At 39.3% G+C, this 17,781-nt stretch overlaps 1 pseudogene; it reads left to right on the top strand.

The window, feature by feature from the left end:
• Positions 1–2,520: 2,520 nt before the first annotated feature.
• On the top strand, positions 2,521–10,123 carry LOC110295769 (uncharacterized protein NKAPD1-like; annotated as a pseudogene).
• Positions 10,124–17,781: the final 7,658 nt, after the last annotated feature.

Below are 17,781 nucleotides of genomic sequence, written 5' to 3'. Positions count from 1 at the left end.
GCCAAGGACTCTCCTGGCAGGACCAGCTGGAGCCCCCTCCCTCTGCACCTCTGGCTAGATCCAGCCTGCAAGCCCACAATCCATTCTTCAGCCACTTCCAGTAGCACCTGTATGTCCAAGAGCCTGGGAACCAGATGGCCCTGTCCTCCTTGCTGGCCCAAGGACCTCCAAGCCACCTCCACCTCTCCTGTGTTTCAGGCTGTGCTTCCAGACCCTGGAGGAGGAAGGAGTGGTGTCCTGCAGCTTCCGTACTGCACAACACCCACCTGGTGACAGTGTTGTAAGTGTGGTCAACTTCCCAAGTCCTGTCTCCCCAGCTGCGTTGCTCTGTTGCAAAGCTGACACAGGACCCATAAGCCTACATAACTCTATCTAAATCTATTTCAAAACACTGGAATTGTTTTCACAGTCATATATGTGTATCTCCTTTATTTTCAATTAGAGAAGAATGACCCAATTTTATGATCTAATACAGATGCCAGAGATCAAGCTTGGATATTTCTCAGACACAGTACACTTGATTTTTGAAAGAGGTTTCTCATTGGCCTAGAACTTACAATGAGTTGTCAGATGCTTGGCCAATGAACCACAGGTTTGTCTGTTTCCTTCTCCCCTAAACTGGGATTATAAGGGTTCAACATTGCATGCATCATCTCATTTGCTTTTTTTGATAGGTTTTGTAGGCTGAATTCAGAAACTCATGCTTTCAAGTCATGTTCTTTATCAACTAGCCTGCCTGCCATTCACCACTTTCAAAATTTAAGTGCTTATTCATATCTACTAGCCTTTATGGAGTAGACATGGTATTCTAAGTTGGGCAACTCTAGAAAATCATATAAAACACACAGAATATAGTAGGCTTTTAATAAATATATGCAGAATGAATACACATGTGCCTGCTCTAGGTTCACATGAAGAGACTGGTTTAATACAATCATTAAAAATGTGTGGAGACTGACAAGTAGCATTATAATAAGATGGTGTCTGAATTAAATGTGTTCCTCAAAATCATCTGTGGAGTAGGTCATAGTTCAACATGGCTATAATCCCTATACTAAAAAGAGTGAGTTATGGGGATTTTAAGTTTGAGGACAAAAAGTACCCCCAGATGCGTTGGCAAAGCACCAATATGCTGAGATAGAACTTTTAACAGAAAACTAATGATATGTTCTTTTATTAACAGGGACATAATTTGATGTAACATCAGCTTTATAAAAAGATTTTTAAAGTTTCTTAAATTCTCTCTCTCTATGAATGTCTCTTCTCAATCTGTATTATTCAGAGTTTGCTAGATGAACAGAACTGATAAATGACTATAGATAGATGATAGATAGATAGAGGATTTATTATAGTAGCTAACAGGTCATAGTGTAGCTAATCAAAAAACACATGGAAAGTCCAAGAATGTAGTAGTTTTTCAGTTTACAATGCCAGGTGTCTCAGTATATACCAGAATCTTGAAGAAATCTCTAATGAAAATGAAGGAATGGACTTGCCACCAGAGTGAGGGCAAGCTGACAAAGACCAAAATCTTCTTTCTTCTATGTCTTTTCTAAAGTTATGATGCGATTAAAGTTGGGTTTTTCCACTTCAAATTATTTAACTAAGAAAAATCCCTCACAGCTTAACCCACACATGTAGGAAAGGCCATGTGAGGAAGTGAAGAAGGTGGCCAGTCATTAGCAAGCAAAATACAGACCCTCAGCAGGAGACGAATGTGCCAGCACCATGACCATGGACTTGTAGATTCTCAGAACCATGAAACAAAGATCTTTGAGTAAAGAACTGTGATAATTCTATCTCTGCTCAAACTGACTTAAATAGGTACCAGTGAAATAAATCTATTTGGTGTTATGATAATTAATCTCCATTTTGGTAATGAATGTGAAAGAGTGTGTATTTGTGTGTGTATGTGTGAAGACCCACTCTAACTATGAATGACACATTTTCAAGAGCTTTATTCCCAAACTTTGTAACAAGAGGAAAGATAGCAGAGCACCAGAATTTTTGCATTCATCTCTCTCCTTTCTGACTAGATACACTGTGACCACCTGCCTCATGCTCCAGCTGCTATGACTTACCTGATATGAAGTACTATGCTTTAGAACTATGAACCAAAATAAAAATTCCATTTCATTAGTTGTTTTTGTTGTAGAATTTACCATATAAGAACAAGGAAAATATTAGCTAATACAAATATCCAGGAAACACAAAGGTGAAATCTAAGAAATAAAAAATGCTGTACAATTCTCATCAGAGCTGAAGGTCAGCTCTTCTGAAGGGACTCCAGAAGGTTCTCTAATATTATCAGAGTAGAAACTTGTTAAATACACAATAGTCACAGGCTGATTTTTATTTACAGATATTTTCTACTTGCTTTATATTCTTTTACTAAAATGGATGTGCTCAATTATTTTATATAAAGAATTAAATCTTAAATGAACTTTTGATACTTCAAGACAGTATTTCTGGACCTTTTCTCCCACCCCGCCACACAAGGCTGCAGCACACGATTAAAGAATGTCCTGGGTTCCGTTGGGGAAAGTTCTCTAGAGAAATGTCATCCGGCACACAGATGCTCACAATAATATTCAGGAGGAGTCTGACATGTGGAAAATCAGAGAACTAGAGAAGCAGATGGAAGATGCTTACCAGGGGACCAGAAGGAACACAGTGCCCAGCAGCTCAAGTCAGATGAGAAGTGATGGATTTGATGAAGAAAGTCAGAGAGATTACTGGAGGTCAAAGAATGAAATTTCTGGGACCCTGGAAGATGATTTTCTTAAGGCTAAGTCCTGGAACAAGAAGTTATATGATTATGAGTCCAATATACCAGACAGATGAGATCACAATGGTTATAAAGAGTTGTATCCTGAAGAGTTTGAAACAGACAGTAGTGATCAGCAACACATTACCAATAGGAAAAAAAAATCTCCCCAGGTAAAATCATCTGCCCATGAATCCCAAAAACATAAGAAGTCAAATAAATCCCATAAGAAGAAGTAGAAAAAAATGGTCACACACACACACACACACACACACACACACACACACACACACACACATAAAAAAAAAAAAAAAGAAGCTACGGACATAACAGCAGATTCCTCAAGTGAGTTCTCAGAGGAAACTCGAACTTCTAGTACTAGGAAAAGGAAGCAACCACACAAGAGCAAGAAAAAGTCCAGGAAAAACGTCTCCTAAAATAACTTTCCCTTTAGGGGGAGAAAGTAATACTTCTCAGTCAGATGATTCTGCATCTAGCAGTTCTGAGGAAATTGAGGAAAGAGACACTAAGAAAACTAAAGGAAGACATCCAGCACCCTCCCAGCCGGAGGACAGTGGTCCAACTTGCACAGTAGCACCATCTTGGCTCCAGGACTCCTCCAAACTTAGGAACTTAGTCTGCACAGGTGAGAGTGAGCACCACAGAGGCAGACAGCTTCTGGGACAGGCGGGATCCACAGAGCCACTGAGGCAGCACCCTTTTGGGGCCACAGACATCTGGCACCCTCCCAGCCGGAAGACAGTGGTCTGCCCTGCACAGGAGCCCTCTGCCTCAGGAGCAGGGAGCGCCATCTTGGATCCAGGACTCCGCCAAACTTAGGAACTTAGTCTGCAAAGGTGAGAGTGTGCACCACAGAAGCTGACAGCTTCTGTGACCTGCCAAAGCAACACAGCATCTGGGAAAGGTCCTGTTTTGAGCATTCTTCTTCGACCAGGAGGAGGTCCAAACACCAGATATCTGTACACCTTCCCTTTAAGAGGAGAGCTTGTCAGCAGAGAGTGCTCTAACCACTGAAACTCAGAGGCGAGAGCCTGTCTCCCAGGTCAGCTGATAGACGGTAATCAGAATCACCAGAAGAACAATCTCTAAACAGAGACAACTATAACAACTCCAGAGATTACCAGATGGCGAGAGGTAAACGTAAGAATCTTACTAACAGAAACCAAGACCACTCACCATCATCAGAACCCAGCACACCTACTTCGCCCAGTCCAGGGCACCCCAACACACCTGAAAAGCTAGACCTGAATTTAAAAGCATATCTTTTATGCTATGATGGTAGAGGACATCAAGATGGACTTTAATAACTCACTTAAAGAATTACAGGAGAACATGGCTAAAGAGTTACAAGTCCTTAAAGAAAAACAGGATAACACAATCAAACAGGTAGAAGTCCTTAAAGAAAAACAGGAAAACACATCCAAACAGATGATTGAAATGAACAAAACCATAATAGACATAAAAAGGGAAGTAGACACAATAGAAGAAAACCTAAAATGAGGCAACACTGGAGATAGAAACCTTAGGAAAGAAATCTGGAACCATAGATGTGAGCATCAGCAACAGAATACAAGAGATGGAAGAGAGAATCTCAGGTGCAGAAGATTCCATAGAGAACATCAGCACAACAATCAAGGGAAATGGAAAATGCAAAAAGTTCCTAACTCAAAACATCCAGGAAATACAGGACACAATGAGAAGACCAAACCTACGGATAATAGGAGTGGATGAGAATGAAGATTTTCAACTCAAAGGACCAGCAAACATCTTCAACAAAATTATAGAAGAAAACTTCCCAAATCTAAAGAAAGAGATGCCCATGAACATACAAGAAGCCTACAGAACTCCAAATAGACTGGACCAGAAAAGAAATACCTCCCGACACATAATAATCAGAAAAACAAATGCACTAAATAAAGAAAGAATACTAAAAGCAGTAAGAGAAAAAAGGCCAAGTAACATATAAAGGCAAGCCTATCAGAATTACACCAGATTTTTCACCAGAGACTATGAAAGCCAGAAGAGCCTGGACAGATGTTATACAGACACTAAAAGAACACAAATTCCAGCCCAGGATACTATAACCAGCCAAACTCTCAATTAACATAGATGGAGAAACCAAAGTATTCCACGACAAAACCAAATTCACACATTATCTCTCCATGAACCCAGCCCTTCAAAGGATAATAACAGAAAAAAACCAATACAAGGACGGGAACCACGCCCTAGAAACAACAAGAAGGTAATCCCTCAACAAACCTAAAAGAAGACAGCCACAAGAACAGAATGCCAACTTTAACAACAAAAATAACAGGAAATAACAATTACTTTTCCTTAATATCTCTTAATATCAATGGACTCAACTCCCTGATAAAAAGACATAGACTAACACACTGACTACACAAACAGGACCCAACATATTGCTGCTTACATGAAAATCATCTCAGAGAAAAAGATAGATACTACCTCAGAATGAAAGGCTGGAAAACAATTTTCCAAGCAAATGGTATGAAGAAACAAGCTGGAGCAGCCATTCTAATATCTGATAAGATTGACTTCCAACCCAAAGTCATTAAAAAAGACAGGGAGGGGCACTTCATACACATCAAAGGTAAAATCCTCCAAGAGTAACTATCAATCCTGAATATCTATGCTCCAAATACAAGGGCAGCCTCATTCATTAAAGAAACTTTAGTAAATCTCAAAGCACACATTGCACCTCATACAATAATAGTGGGAGACTTCAACACACCACTTTCACCAAGGACAGATCATGGAAAGAGAAACTAAACAGGGACACAGTGAAACTAACAGATGTTATGAATCAAATGGATCTGGCAGATATCTACAGAACATTCTATCCTAAAACAAAAGGATATACCTTCTTCTCAGCAACTCATGGTACCTTCTCCAAAATTGACCACATAATTGGTCACAAAACAGGCCTCAACAGATACAAAAATATTGAAATTGTCCCATGCATCCTATCAGATCACCATGGACTAAGGCTGATCTTCAATAAAAGCATAAATAATAGAAAGCCAACCTTCACGTGGAAACTGAACAACACTCTTCTCAATGATACCTTGGTCAAGGAAGGAATAAAGAAAGAAATTAAGGACTTTTTAGAGTTCAATGAAAATGAAGCCACAACATACCCAAACTTATGGGACGCAATGAAAGCATTTCTAAGAGGAAAATTCATAGCTCTGAGTGCCTCCAAAAAGAAACTAGAGAGAGCACACATTAGCAGCTTGACAGTACACCTAAAAGCACTAGAACAAAAGGAAGCAAATTCACCCAAGAGGAGTAGACGGCAGGAAATAATCAAACTCAGGGGCAAAATCAACCAAGTGGAAACAAGAAGAACTATTCAAAGAATCAACCAATCAAGGAGCTGGTTCTTTGAGAAAATCAACAAGATAGATACCCTTAGCCAGACTCACTAGAGTGCACAGGGAAAGCATTCTAATTAACAAAGTCAGAAATGAAAAAGGAGACATAACAACAGATCCTGAAGACATCCAAAACACCATCAGATCCTTCTACCAAAGGCTATACTCAACAAAACTGGAGAACCTGGATGAAATGGAGAAGTTCCTAGACAGATACCAGGTACCAAAGTTGAATCAAGATCAGGTTAATGATCTAAACAGCCCTATATCCCCCAAAGAAATAGAAGCAGCCATTAATAGTCTCCCAACCAAAAAAAGCCCAGGACCAGATGGGTTTAGTGTAGAGTTCTATCAGACCTTCAAAGAAGATCTAATCCCAGTTCTTCACAAACTATTCCACAAAATAGAAACAAAAGGTACTCTACCCAACTCATTCTATGAAGCCACAATTACTCTGATACCTAAACCACAAAAAGACCCAACAAAGATAAAAAAATTCAGACCAATATCCCTTATGAATATTGATGCAAAAATCCTCAATAAAATTCTTGCTAACAGAATCCAAGAACACATTAAAACAATCATTCATCCTGACCAAATAGGTTTCATCCCAGGGATGCAGGGATGGTTCAATATACGGAAGTCCATCAATGTAATCCAGTATATAAACAAACCCAAGGACAAAAAAAACATGGTTATCACCTTAGATGTGGAAAAAGCATTTGACAAGATCCAACACCCATTCATGATAAAAGTCTTGGAAAGATCAGGAATTCAAGGCCCATACCTAAACATGATAAAAGCAATCTACAGCAAACCAGTAGCCAACATCAAAGTCAATGGTGAGAAGCTTGAAGCAATCCCTCTAAAATCAGGGACTAGACAAGGCTGTCCACTTTCTCCATACCTATTCAAACATTGTACTTGAAGTCCTAGCCAGAGCAATTCGACAACAAAAGGAGATCAAAGGGATACAAATTGGAAAAGATGAAGTCAAAATATCACTTTTTGCAGATGATATGATAGTATATATAAGTGACCCTAAAAATTCGACCAGAGAACTCCTAAGCCTGATAAACAGCTTCGGTGAAGTAGCTGGATATCAAATTAACTCAAACAAATCAATGGCCTTTCTCTACACCAAGAATAAACAGGCTGAGAAAGAAATTAGGGAAACAACACCCTTCTCAATAGTCACAAATAATATAAAATATCTTGGGGTGACTCTAACTAAGGAAGTGAAAGATCTGTATAATAAAAACTTCAAGTCTCTGAAGACAGAAATTATAGAAGATCTCAGAAAATGGAAAGATCTCCCATGCTCATGGATTGGCAGGAGCAACATTGTAAAAATGGATATCTTGCCAAAAGCAATCTACAGATTCAATGCAATCCCCATCAAAATTCCAAATCAATTCTTCAACGAATTAGAAAGTGCAATCTGCAAATTCATCTGGAATAACAAAAAACCTAGGATAGCAAAAACTCTTCTCAAGGATAAAAGAACCTCTGGTGGAATCACCATGCTGGAACTAAAGCTTTACTACAGAGCAATTGTGATAAAAACTGCTTGATACTGGTATAGTGACAGACAAATAGACCAATGGAATAGAATTGAAGACCCAGATATTAACCCACACACCTACGGTCACTTGATCTTCTACAAGGGAGCTAAAACCATCCAGTGGAAGAAAGACAGAATTTTCAACAAATGGTGCTGTCACAACTGGTTTTTAACATGTAGAAGAATGCGAATTGATCCATTCCTATCTCCTTGTACTAAAGTCAAGACTAAGTGGATCAAGGAACTTCACATAAAACCAGAGACACTGAAACTTATATAGGATGAAGTGGGGAAAAGCCTTGAAGATATGGGCACAGGGGAAAAATTCTTGAATAGAACAGCAATGGCTTGTGCTGTAAGATCGAGAATTGACAAGTGGGACCTCATGAAACTGCAAAGCTTCTGCAAGGCAAAAGTCACCATCAATAAGACAAAAAAATCACCAACAGATTGGGTAAGGATCTTTACCTATCCTAAATCAGATAAGGGACTAATATCCAATATATATAAAGAACTCAAGAAGGTGGACTCCAGAAAGTCAAATAACCCCATTAAAAAATGGCGCTCAGAACTGAACAAAGTATTCTCACCTGAGGAATACCGAATGGCAGAGAAGCACCTGAAAAAATGTTCAACATCCTTGATCATCAGGGAAATGCAAATCAAAACAACCCTGAGATTCCACCTCACACCAGTCAGAATGGCTAAGATCAAAAATTCAGGTGACAGCAGATGCTGGCGAGGATGTGGAGAAAGAGGAACACTCCTCCATTATTGGTAGGATTGCAAGCTTGTACAACCACTCTGGAAATCAGTCTGGCGGTTCCTCAGAAAATTGGACATAGTACTACTGGAGGATCCAGCAATACCTCTCCTGGGCATATATCCAGATGATGTCCCAACTGGTAAGAAGGACACATGCTCCACTATGTTCATAGCAGCCCTATTTATAATAGCCAGAAGCTGGAACGAACCCAGATGCCCCTCAACAGAGGAATGGATACAGAAATTATGGTGCATTTACACAATGGAGTACTACTCAGCTATTAAAAAGAATGAATTTATGAAATTCCGAGCCAAATGGATGTACCTGGAGGGCATCATCTTGAGTGAGGTAACACAATCACAAAGGAACTCACACAATATGTATTCACTGATAAGTGGATATTAGCCCAAAACTTAGGATACCCAAGATATAAGATACAATTTGCTAAACGAATGAAACTCAAGAAGAATGAAGACCAACGTGTGGACAATATGCCCCTTCTTAGAATTGGGAACAAAACACCCATGGAAGGAATTACAGAGACAAAGTTTCGAGCTGTGATGATATGATGGACCATCTAGAGACTGCCATATCCAGGGATCCATCCCATAATCAGCTTCTAAACGCTGACACCATTGCATACACTAGCAAGATTTTGCTGAAAGGACCCAAATATAGCTGTCTCTTGTGAGATGATGCCGGGGCCTAGCAAACACAGGCGTGGATGCTCACAGTCAGCTATTGGATGTATCACAGGGTTCCCAATGGAGAAACTAGAGAAAGTACCCAAGGAGCTAAAGGGATCTGCAACCCTATAGTTGGAACAATATGATGAACTAACCAGTACCCCAGAGCTCTTGTCTCTAGCTGCATATGTATCGAAAGATGGCCTAGTCGGCCATCACTGGAAAGAGAGGCCCATTGGACTTGCAAACTTTATATGCCCCAATATAGGGGAATGCCAGGGCCAAAAGAATGGGAATGGGTGGGTAGGGAAGTGGGGGGCGGTATGGGGGACTTTTGGGATAGCATTGGAAATGTAATTCAGGAAAATATGTAATAAATAATTTTAAAAATTAAAAAAAAAAGTGCAAATAAAATTGAAAGTGACAAGTTCAAGGGCTCATCTGGAAATGGGACCTGCATATTACTCCCTCTCCCCATCTTACCGAAGGTGCCCTTGGGTACAGAGCCATTTCTCATCTGCATGCTTTTACGGATGCAGGTTCATAAGCACAGCGGTGGGATGTATCCCAGGGCTGATCACCAGAGTAATTCTGCTGCTGGCTGGAATGTGTGGTAAGTATAGCATTTTTGTTGTTGTGTTGGTTTTGTTTTGTTTTTGTTTTGTTTTCATCTTTGTGAGACAGTTTGTTGACTGAGTTTTTCATCCTTACAATCCTGTCCCATGGTATTTAAAATAAAAAAAAAAATAAAACTGTTAACAGATAAAAAAAAAAAGGAAAGAAAAGAAAACTAAACGAAAAAGGAAAGAGAAGTGTGTCCATGTCCCCATGCCTGACCCTGAAGTACAGGAGAGGACAAGCAAGCACAGGAACTGGAAGGTAGCTACAGACGCCAAGTCTACTGAGAGCTCGGAGGATGACTAAGTGGGAGAGTGGCAATCCTGCTTCCCACTGACTCTTTAATGGGGGTTGCCAGTGACTCCTGTAGCACAGGCAGGCGACTGAGGTCAGAGTTGTTCTGCCACAGATACCTTTTTTCCTAGTTTGGCTTGTTATTTTCTATCCTCTTTTGTTAATAGGGAATCTGGTGTTAAGGTTTCTTGAAAAAAAAATATTGTTTTCAATTAATCACTTAGGGTAGAATACCTATACAGCAAATTAAAGAAACCAGAAAGCTGAACTCAGTAATGACCTGGGCACACCAATTGGAATGTTGGGTTTGGTGGAATTGAGAGTCCAGAATGAAGGAGGAAGACTGAAGTAGTGCTAAATAGAATAGTTCGACAAGGAGACCTTGCTATTTATACAGGAGGCATACTGCCTTCAGCTTTGGTGCTTTGATTTTTCTGCAGTTGGGCCCTATAGGCATCTAGTTTACTTAGTGAGGAAATAGTTAAAAGAATAAACCTTTTCCCTTCATGATAATCTCTACAGATGACTGCTAAGGATCCTAGGGTTTTCAGCCTAATTTCCCTGCTGGCCAGGGTCTACAGCTACTTTTAGCATAACCCAAACATAACAGTAACTGGATAGTAAATGTTTTTCTAGTTCCATTGCTGAATCCTGCCTAAGTGGGCTTGTATTTGAAATTGTTTGGTTTTCCTATCTATCAAATGGAAAGAATTAGGAAGTAGTTATGTTGCCAATGATGCTTTCAAAGAGATTCAGGGCATCAGCCATCTAAATGTCTGTTTTTTTTTTTAAATTGTTATTATTATTCTTTTTGCTGAGTTCGGGATTGAACTGAAGGCCTTGCATATACTAGGCAAGTGCTCTACCATTGAGCCACCCCCCAGTCCTGTTGTTTTCCTTGTTCATTTCTAATTCTATTAATGGATTTTAGATTTTCCCTGAAACCAGTTGAATCAATTCCAAAATGAAACACACTTCTCAGGGACATACCCACTTCCCAGTCTGACTTTGTGTTTTGATTATCAAGAACATATTATTTCCCCCTGCTATATACTGTGATCCTGATATTAAAAGAAACCAAAATACCACTGGAAAGTGGCTGGCTTTTCATTAAGAGGAAAGATAAAGTGACATTATCAGGGTTTTTGTTTTTGAGGTTGTCACTTTGGTACTGAGTGAATGCACAAAATCTCAAGACTGTGGGTCATGGTTCTGCCACTAATTGATTGAGTTCTAGAGCAGGTTAACCTCCCTGGCCTTACTATTTGCATGTGTAATACAAAGATACTTCATGGTTAGCATGACATACACCAGCAATAGAATATGACAATGCTGACATCCCATGAAGTGGCATTTTATAGTAACAACTAAATTTGTGCTCTTTATGGAACATATTTCTAATAAAATGCTTGTTCTTAAAATAAAAAAAGACAATATTTCTGTTTTTTTTAAAGGGGTGTGATGATATTTTGAATTTCCAATAATGAGAACTCTAATTCCCATCAAAACATGTATAAAGCAGCAGAAGTATGCAATGCAGATGGCCTTTCAGAGACTGTGGAATAACTGTCTTTTAATACACAGTAAAAATTAATTAATTAATTAATTAATTATTCAATTAATTAAGAGGACCAGCAAGACAGCTTATTGGGTTTAGGTGCTTGCTCTCAAGACTTATGACTTCACTTGGTTTCAATCTCTGAGACCCACATGATCAAACAGAGAATAGGGTCCTTTAAACTATAGGTTGACTCTCAAACACACTGAAAGAACAACCATGGGGCAGAATAGTCTTGAGAATTCTCAGTCATCTCTACCTGGATCCAGGACCATCACTTTAAGAACTCTGACAAAAGTCTGGTTCTGTCAGACAAACGTCTTTCCTTTAGTCTTAGATACTTTTGTATTACTATTGAAGGAATATCGCAACCAATACAACTTATAAAATAAACCATGTGGTGGGGCTTGTTTATAGTTTCAGAGTGTGAATCCATGACTGTCATGGTGGGGGTCATGGGAGTAATCAGAGGCTGCTGAAGCTGAGTTCTTGTACCTGATCAACAAGTTGAGGAAGGGAGATTGGGGAGAGAAAAAAGAAAGAGAGAGAAGAGAGAGAAAAAACCTGGTGTGGTCTTTTGCAACCTTATTGCCCACCCTTGATGATATATCTCCAAACATTCCTACTCCAACAAGGACACACCTCTTAAATCCCTCAGTTATACCTAAGAGGTAGCAAGCTCTCAAACATATGATTCTATAGTGTCATTCTCATTAAAGCCATGCATCCTTGGGAAATGACTGTCTCTGTAGTTAACTGCAGAATGAGATTGGCTGCTAGTCTTTACCTCTGAAGTCAAGCTCTTTGAAGACACTTAACCCTGACCCTGAAATCATTACCAATTTTTCTTAATAAAAGTTTCCCTAAATCCCAGGAGGGCCTTATCAACCTTCTAATGGGAACATTGTTTGATAAGATCTGAAAATATAAAGTTCTAAAAAAACATGCTCTTAAAAGAGCCATTAGGGTAATTGAATTTATGAAGACTGCTTTCTTTTCTCCCTCTTCCAAGGGCTCATTAAGGGAGGAGTCTGTATAGAAAAGGTCATTGTAGAGAAAAAAGGGGAATGAAGCTGTAATTATAGTTATGGTTATGGAAAGTTATGGTTCTAGCCAGTCAGGACCTTTCCTTCAGGAGGGATGGTGAGATAAAGGTTATTATTAATAGGAAATTCTGACTTTACCTACACCAGAAAGTACCACATTTCATTCTCACTGACCGTAGCCATTGCTTTCTCTCTTCTTTCTGACCCAGGAAATAAACTGATACACAGTAATATGTTTGTACAGATATACATGAGTATGTGTGTATGCAAGTACCAAAACATCTCCTCTTAGGATATTTCTCAGAGATCTCAATGTACATTTTTCATTTTCCTGTCTAATATCAGCATAACATCCAGAGAACCACTTTACACATGGACTTTACTTCTAATGGTTAGAAGAAACTACAATTTTTACCAAAACTTTGTATTAATATTTATTATTTCAGAGACTTAATTCCTTTGCAGATAAAGAAAGCCTGGAACAAACAGTATAATGTGACCCTCCATTCCCCTTGTAAAATAAAAAGCACATGTTGGGGATAAAAAGATGTCTTGGTGAGTGTGAAAATTAGATTGGCAAGGGAGAGTACTTCAGTTCAAATTGCCAACACCAACATGAAAGCTGAGCATGGATAACTCTAAAGCTTGAAAGCTCAGCACTGAGAAGGGATATAACAGATTAGCAAAAGTTCACTGGATACCTATGCCAGTAGAAATGATGAGGTTTTTGTTCAAAGAGAGATTCGATTTCAAGAAATAAAGTGGGCAGCCTACAACATGTCTCAGAAGTTGGCTAACAACATGAGCTTGGTCCTGGGATCCCATGGTGTAAAGATGGAGTCAATACCTGAATATGATCATCCAGCTTCCACCCACATACTTTGGGGTGTGGGTAAGTACACACATCATATTAGTACACAAACACACACACACACACACACACACAGAGAGAGAGAGAGAGAGAGAGAGAGAGAGAGAGAGAGAGAGAGAGAGAACATTTCCAATATGTTCTATACAATTTTTCTTCAAGGGGTGTCAGATCTACCATTGGGATAGAACTGAGCCCAACCTTGAGGTATGTGGGTTGATTTGACTTTCCCAAGAGCTTCTCTTTTATATCTGATTTGTTCCACTGAGAAAAAGGTGGAAAAAAGTGGAGGAGAAGCAGTGCCATAGGACACAGGTAAAATGTGCATTTGTTACAGACTATTTAGAACTTGAGGGCATTGGAAGACATGGCCCCTTCTTTAGGAGGCTCCACTGAGAACCATAGAAGTCTTCAGTTGTCACTTAACAAGTTTACCCATAACCTTCCCTCATCTTACTTCAAATGCTCCTGTGATCTTCAAATCTGAATGGAGAGGTGACTTTTTTTTAAATTTTTTAATATTTTTATTACATATTTTCCTCAATTACATTTCCAATGCTATCCCAAAAGTTCCCCATAGCGCCCCCAACTTCCCTACCCACCCATTCCCATTCTTTTGGCCCTGGCATTCCCCTATATTGGGGCATATAAAGTTTGCAAGTCCAATGGGCCTCTCTTTCCAGTGATGGCCGACTAGGCCATCTTTCGATACATATGCAGCTAGAGACAAGAGCTCTGGGGTTCTGTTTAGTATATCATGTTGTTCCAACAATAGGGTTGCAGATCCCTTTAGCTCCTTGGGTACTTTCTCTAGCTTCTCCATTGGGAGCCCTGTGATAACATCCAATAGCTGACTGTGAGCATCCACTCCTGTGTTTGCTAGGCCCCGGCATAGTCTCACAAGAGACAGCTATATTTGGGTCCTTTCAGCAAAATCTTGCTAGTGTATGCAATGGTGTCAGCGTTTAGAAGCTGATTATGGGATGGATCCCTGGATACGGCAGTCTCTAAATGGTCCATCCTTTCATCACAGCTACGAACTTTGTCTCTGTAAGTTCCCAAATCTAAGAAGGGGCACAGTGTCCACACTTTGGTCTTCATTCTTCTTGAGTTTCATGAGGTGACTTTTTAAATTCAACTAAAGTGGACTGGCAGATGGTTTCCCCCATCCAGTAGACTCTGATTCCTGCTGTACTTTTCCAGTCACTATTTCCCCTGAAGTAACTTATACACCTTTACTGAGTATCTGTAGCACACACAAGGCTCTGTATACTATCAGTTCAATTTATTCAGTATCACCAACCTTGATCTGTTATGCTCTTATTCTGTGTAAAAACAAGACTCCAAACTCAGCAAACTCAAACAGCTGAGCTCTTGCACATGGTCATTGGTACCATAAGCTAATCTCTGTGATCAAAGACTCTTGGGTCTTTTCTCTTACTCTTTTACAAAGCTGTTTTCACAGTGTACATGAGACTTTTTCCATATAGTCATGTGCCAGTTTTCTATTTATACCTAAGTGTGTTTATTTTTTAATTCCCAATGAAGTAAAACAGCTGATACTTCATTTACAAAACAAACTGCAGGTCAAGGGCCAGCATTTTCAGCTTCAATTCAGCTTAATATTTTTCTTTCTTTCTTTCTTTCTTTCTTTCTTTCTTTCTTTCTTTCTTTCTTTCTTTCTTTCTTTCTTTCTTTCTTTCTTTCTTTCTTTCTTCCTTCCTTCCTTCCTTCCTTCCTTCCTTCCTTCCTTCCTTCCTTCCTTCCTTTTCTTTCTTTTCTGCTCTTTCTTTCTTTCTTTCTTTCTTTCTTTCTTTCTTTCTTTCTTTCTTTCTTTCATTCTCTATTTCTTCTGTTTTTTTAACTCAAACAGATTGACCCTGATTTTCATCTTCTGGTAAGCACTTTAGTCTATTTAAATAGTGGGTGACTTAAATTTCCTAAGCTTTAATTTTTGATTAGTTTTGTTTAAGCCTTCTAGTAATTCTACTTGTAACATAAAATAGTCAATAAAAGTCTCATCATATTTTAAATTTTTAAATTTGCAGTATAGGTGTTGGTTATATGTGCCAAAGGAAATGTAAACTAAGTAAAGTCCAGCTGCTAGGTTGGGTGGTGATAATCATGCTAGAAATCAGGGTAGCAGGTAAGTGTGACAGTGGATAAAGTGCTTGCTGCGTGAGTCTTCAGAGATGAGTTTTATCATCTGAAAACCTATAAAAGATGATAGAGAACTAATTCTACTAACTTATCAATGTCTATACCCATACCACATCATGTACTTGTATTTACACACAAACCCACACACAGACAAACATATGCACTAAATAAAATTAAGTTTAAAAAAGAATCATAGCAAAGGTACAAGATGAAGTTTGTCCAGCAGATTGCTTGCTTAGAATGCATGCTGTGCAGGGTTGATACCCAATGCTTCATATACTGGGTGTCATGAAAACCATCTATTATCCAAGTACTCTGGACTTGAACGAAGGAGGGTTGGGAATTGAAAGTTAGACACAGCACAGGGTCCCCAGTGAAGGAGCTAGAGACAGTACTCAAGGAGCTGAAGGGGTTTGTAGCTCTAGGGGAGGACCAAAAATATGATTTAATCAGTACCCCCTGAGACTAAACCACCAATCTAAGAAAACACATGGTGATACTCATGTCTCTAGCTGCATCTGTAGCAGAGGATGGCCTAGTTGATCATCAATGGGAGGAGAGGGCCTTGGTCTTGTGAAGGTTCTATGCCTCAGTATAAGGGAATGCCTGTGCCAGGAATTGGGAGTGGGTGGGTTGGGGAGCAGGGGAGCGGGTAGAGAATAGGGGATATTTGGAGGGGAAACTAGGAAAGGGGATGATATTTGAATTATCTAATAACAAAAGAAAAAAAGGGGAAGTTATCCTTGGACACATAGAATGTTTGAATTCAGTCTGAACCCTGGTTGCTGTTTTGCTTTGTTTTGTTTTGTTTTGTTTTGTTTTGTTTTGTTTTGTTTATCTGTCTGTCTTTCTGCCCATTCATCCATCCATTCACTGACTACATTGAATTCAAGGACAGTCTGAGATGCATAAAACCCTTTCTTTAAATTAAATGATTTTTTTAAAGAAAGAAATAAGAACAGAGATTAGAGAAGGGCATACACATGGCTTGAGGAGGTAGATGTGGTTGGAGGTATAGATAAGTGGTCCAGACTGGCTCTTTTGGAATAGTACACAGCAAATAAGATTTCTGTATATACAACTGAGTTTGATTTTTTAAAAAATTGTTTCACTGCTGCAAGACCACTCAATGAGTAAGAATGCTTGGTCTGAAAGCTTGGGCACTTGAGTATGTAGAAAGTTGAGCACAACTGTGGGATTCACAACATTGGAGGGCAGCAAATAAACTTGTAGAGTTCACTATTCAAACAGCTGAGCCAAAATACTGAGCTTCCAGTTCAGTGAAAGTTGGAAAGCCACAGAGAAATGCTTCAGATATCTTGTTCTAGCTATTTCCTACATTCACATGGGCTTGTGCATCAATATACTTGCATTCATGCACCAGATAAACATATATCATAAACACCACATTCACATAAACAGCAAATGCACACATTCATACACACACACACACACACACACACACACACATCTTTCAGCTTGTCACTAACGGGAGACACTTTATTCATGAAGGAGAAGTTCAGTTGATCCTTACCTTTCTTCCATGAAAAGAGTTGGCTTGTTTCATGGTTTGCTTAGGAGCTATGAATTGCAAGGTGTGCTCACTGTCCTTCCTGTTTCCTGCAGAACTGTATATTGTAACTTGAACTGTCACAGTAGTGTCCCCTAACTGTAAACTTACAAATTTCTTGAATGGTTAGCAATGGGTTATATGCTCAGACTCAGTGGGCTGAGGTGAGACTTAAAAGGATGCCTCACAAAGATCCTAGCAAAGTCACAGAGGAGACTGCCAAAATGATAAAGGGCCAGGAAAGCAGGAAACAGCAAGGGTCACACTATCTGGCTGTTTTGTCTCTCTCTCTCTCTCTCTGTTGCTCCCATTTTTTTTTAACTTTAATTATTTTAACCTTTATTTTTTTTGATTTTTAATATTTTTATTACATATTTTCCTCAATTACATTTCCAATGCTATCCCAAAAGTCCCCCATACCGCCCCCCACTTCCCTACCCACCCATTCCCATTCTTTTGGCCCTGGCA

Source organism: Mus caroli, unplaced genomic scaffold (genome assembly GCF_978045245.1).
Source record: "Mus caroli unplaced genomic scaffold, Mus_caroli_1 scaffold_1, whole genome shotgun sequence".
In the NCBI taxonomy this organism is placed as follows: Eukaryota; Metazoa; Chordata; class Mammalia; order Rodentia; family Muridae; genus Mus; species Mus caroli.
Note: the sequence above shows the minus strand (reverse complement) of the source record. Positions and strands in the feature narration are given on the sequence as shown.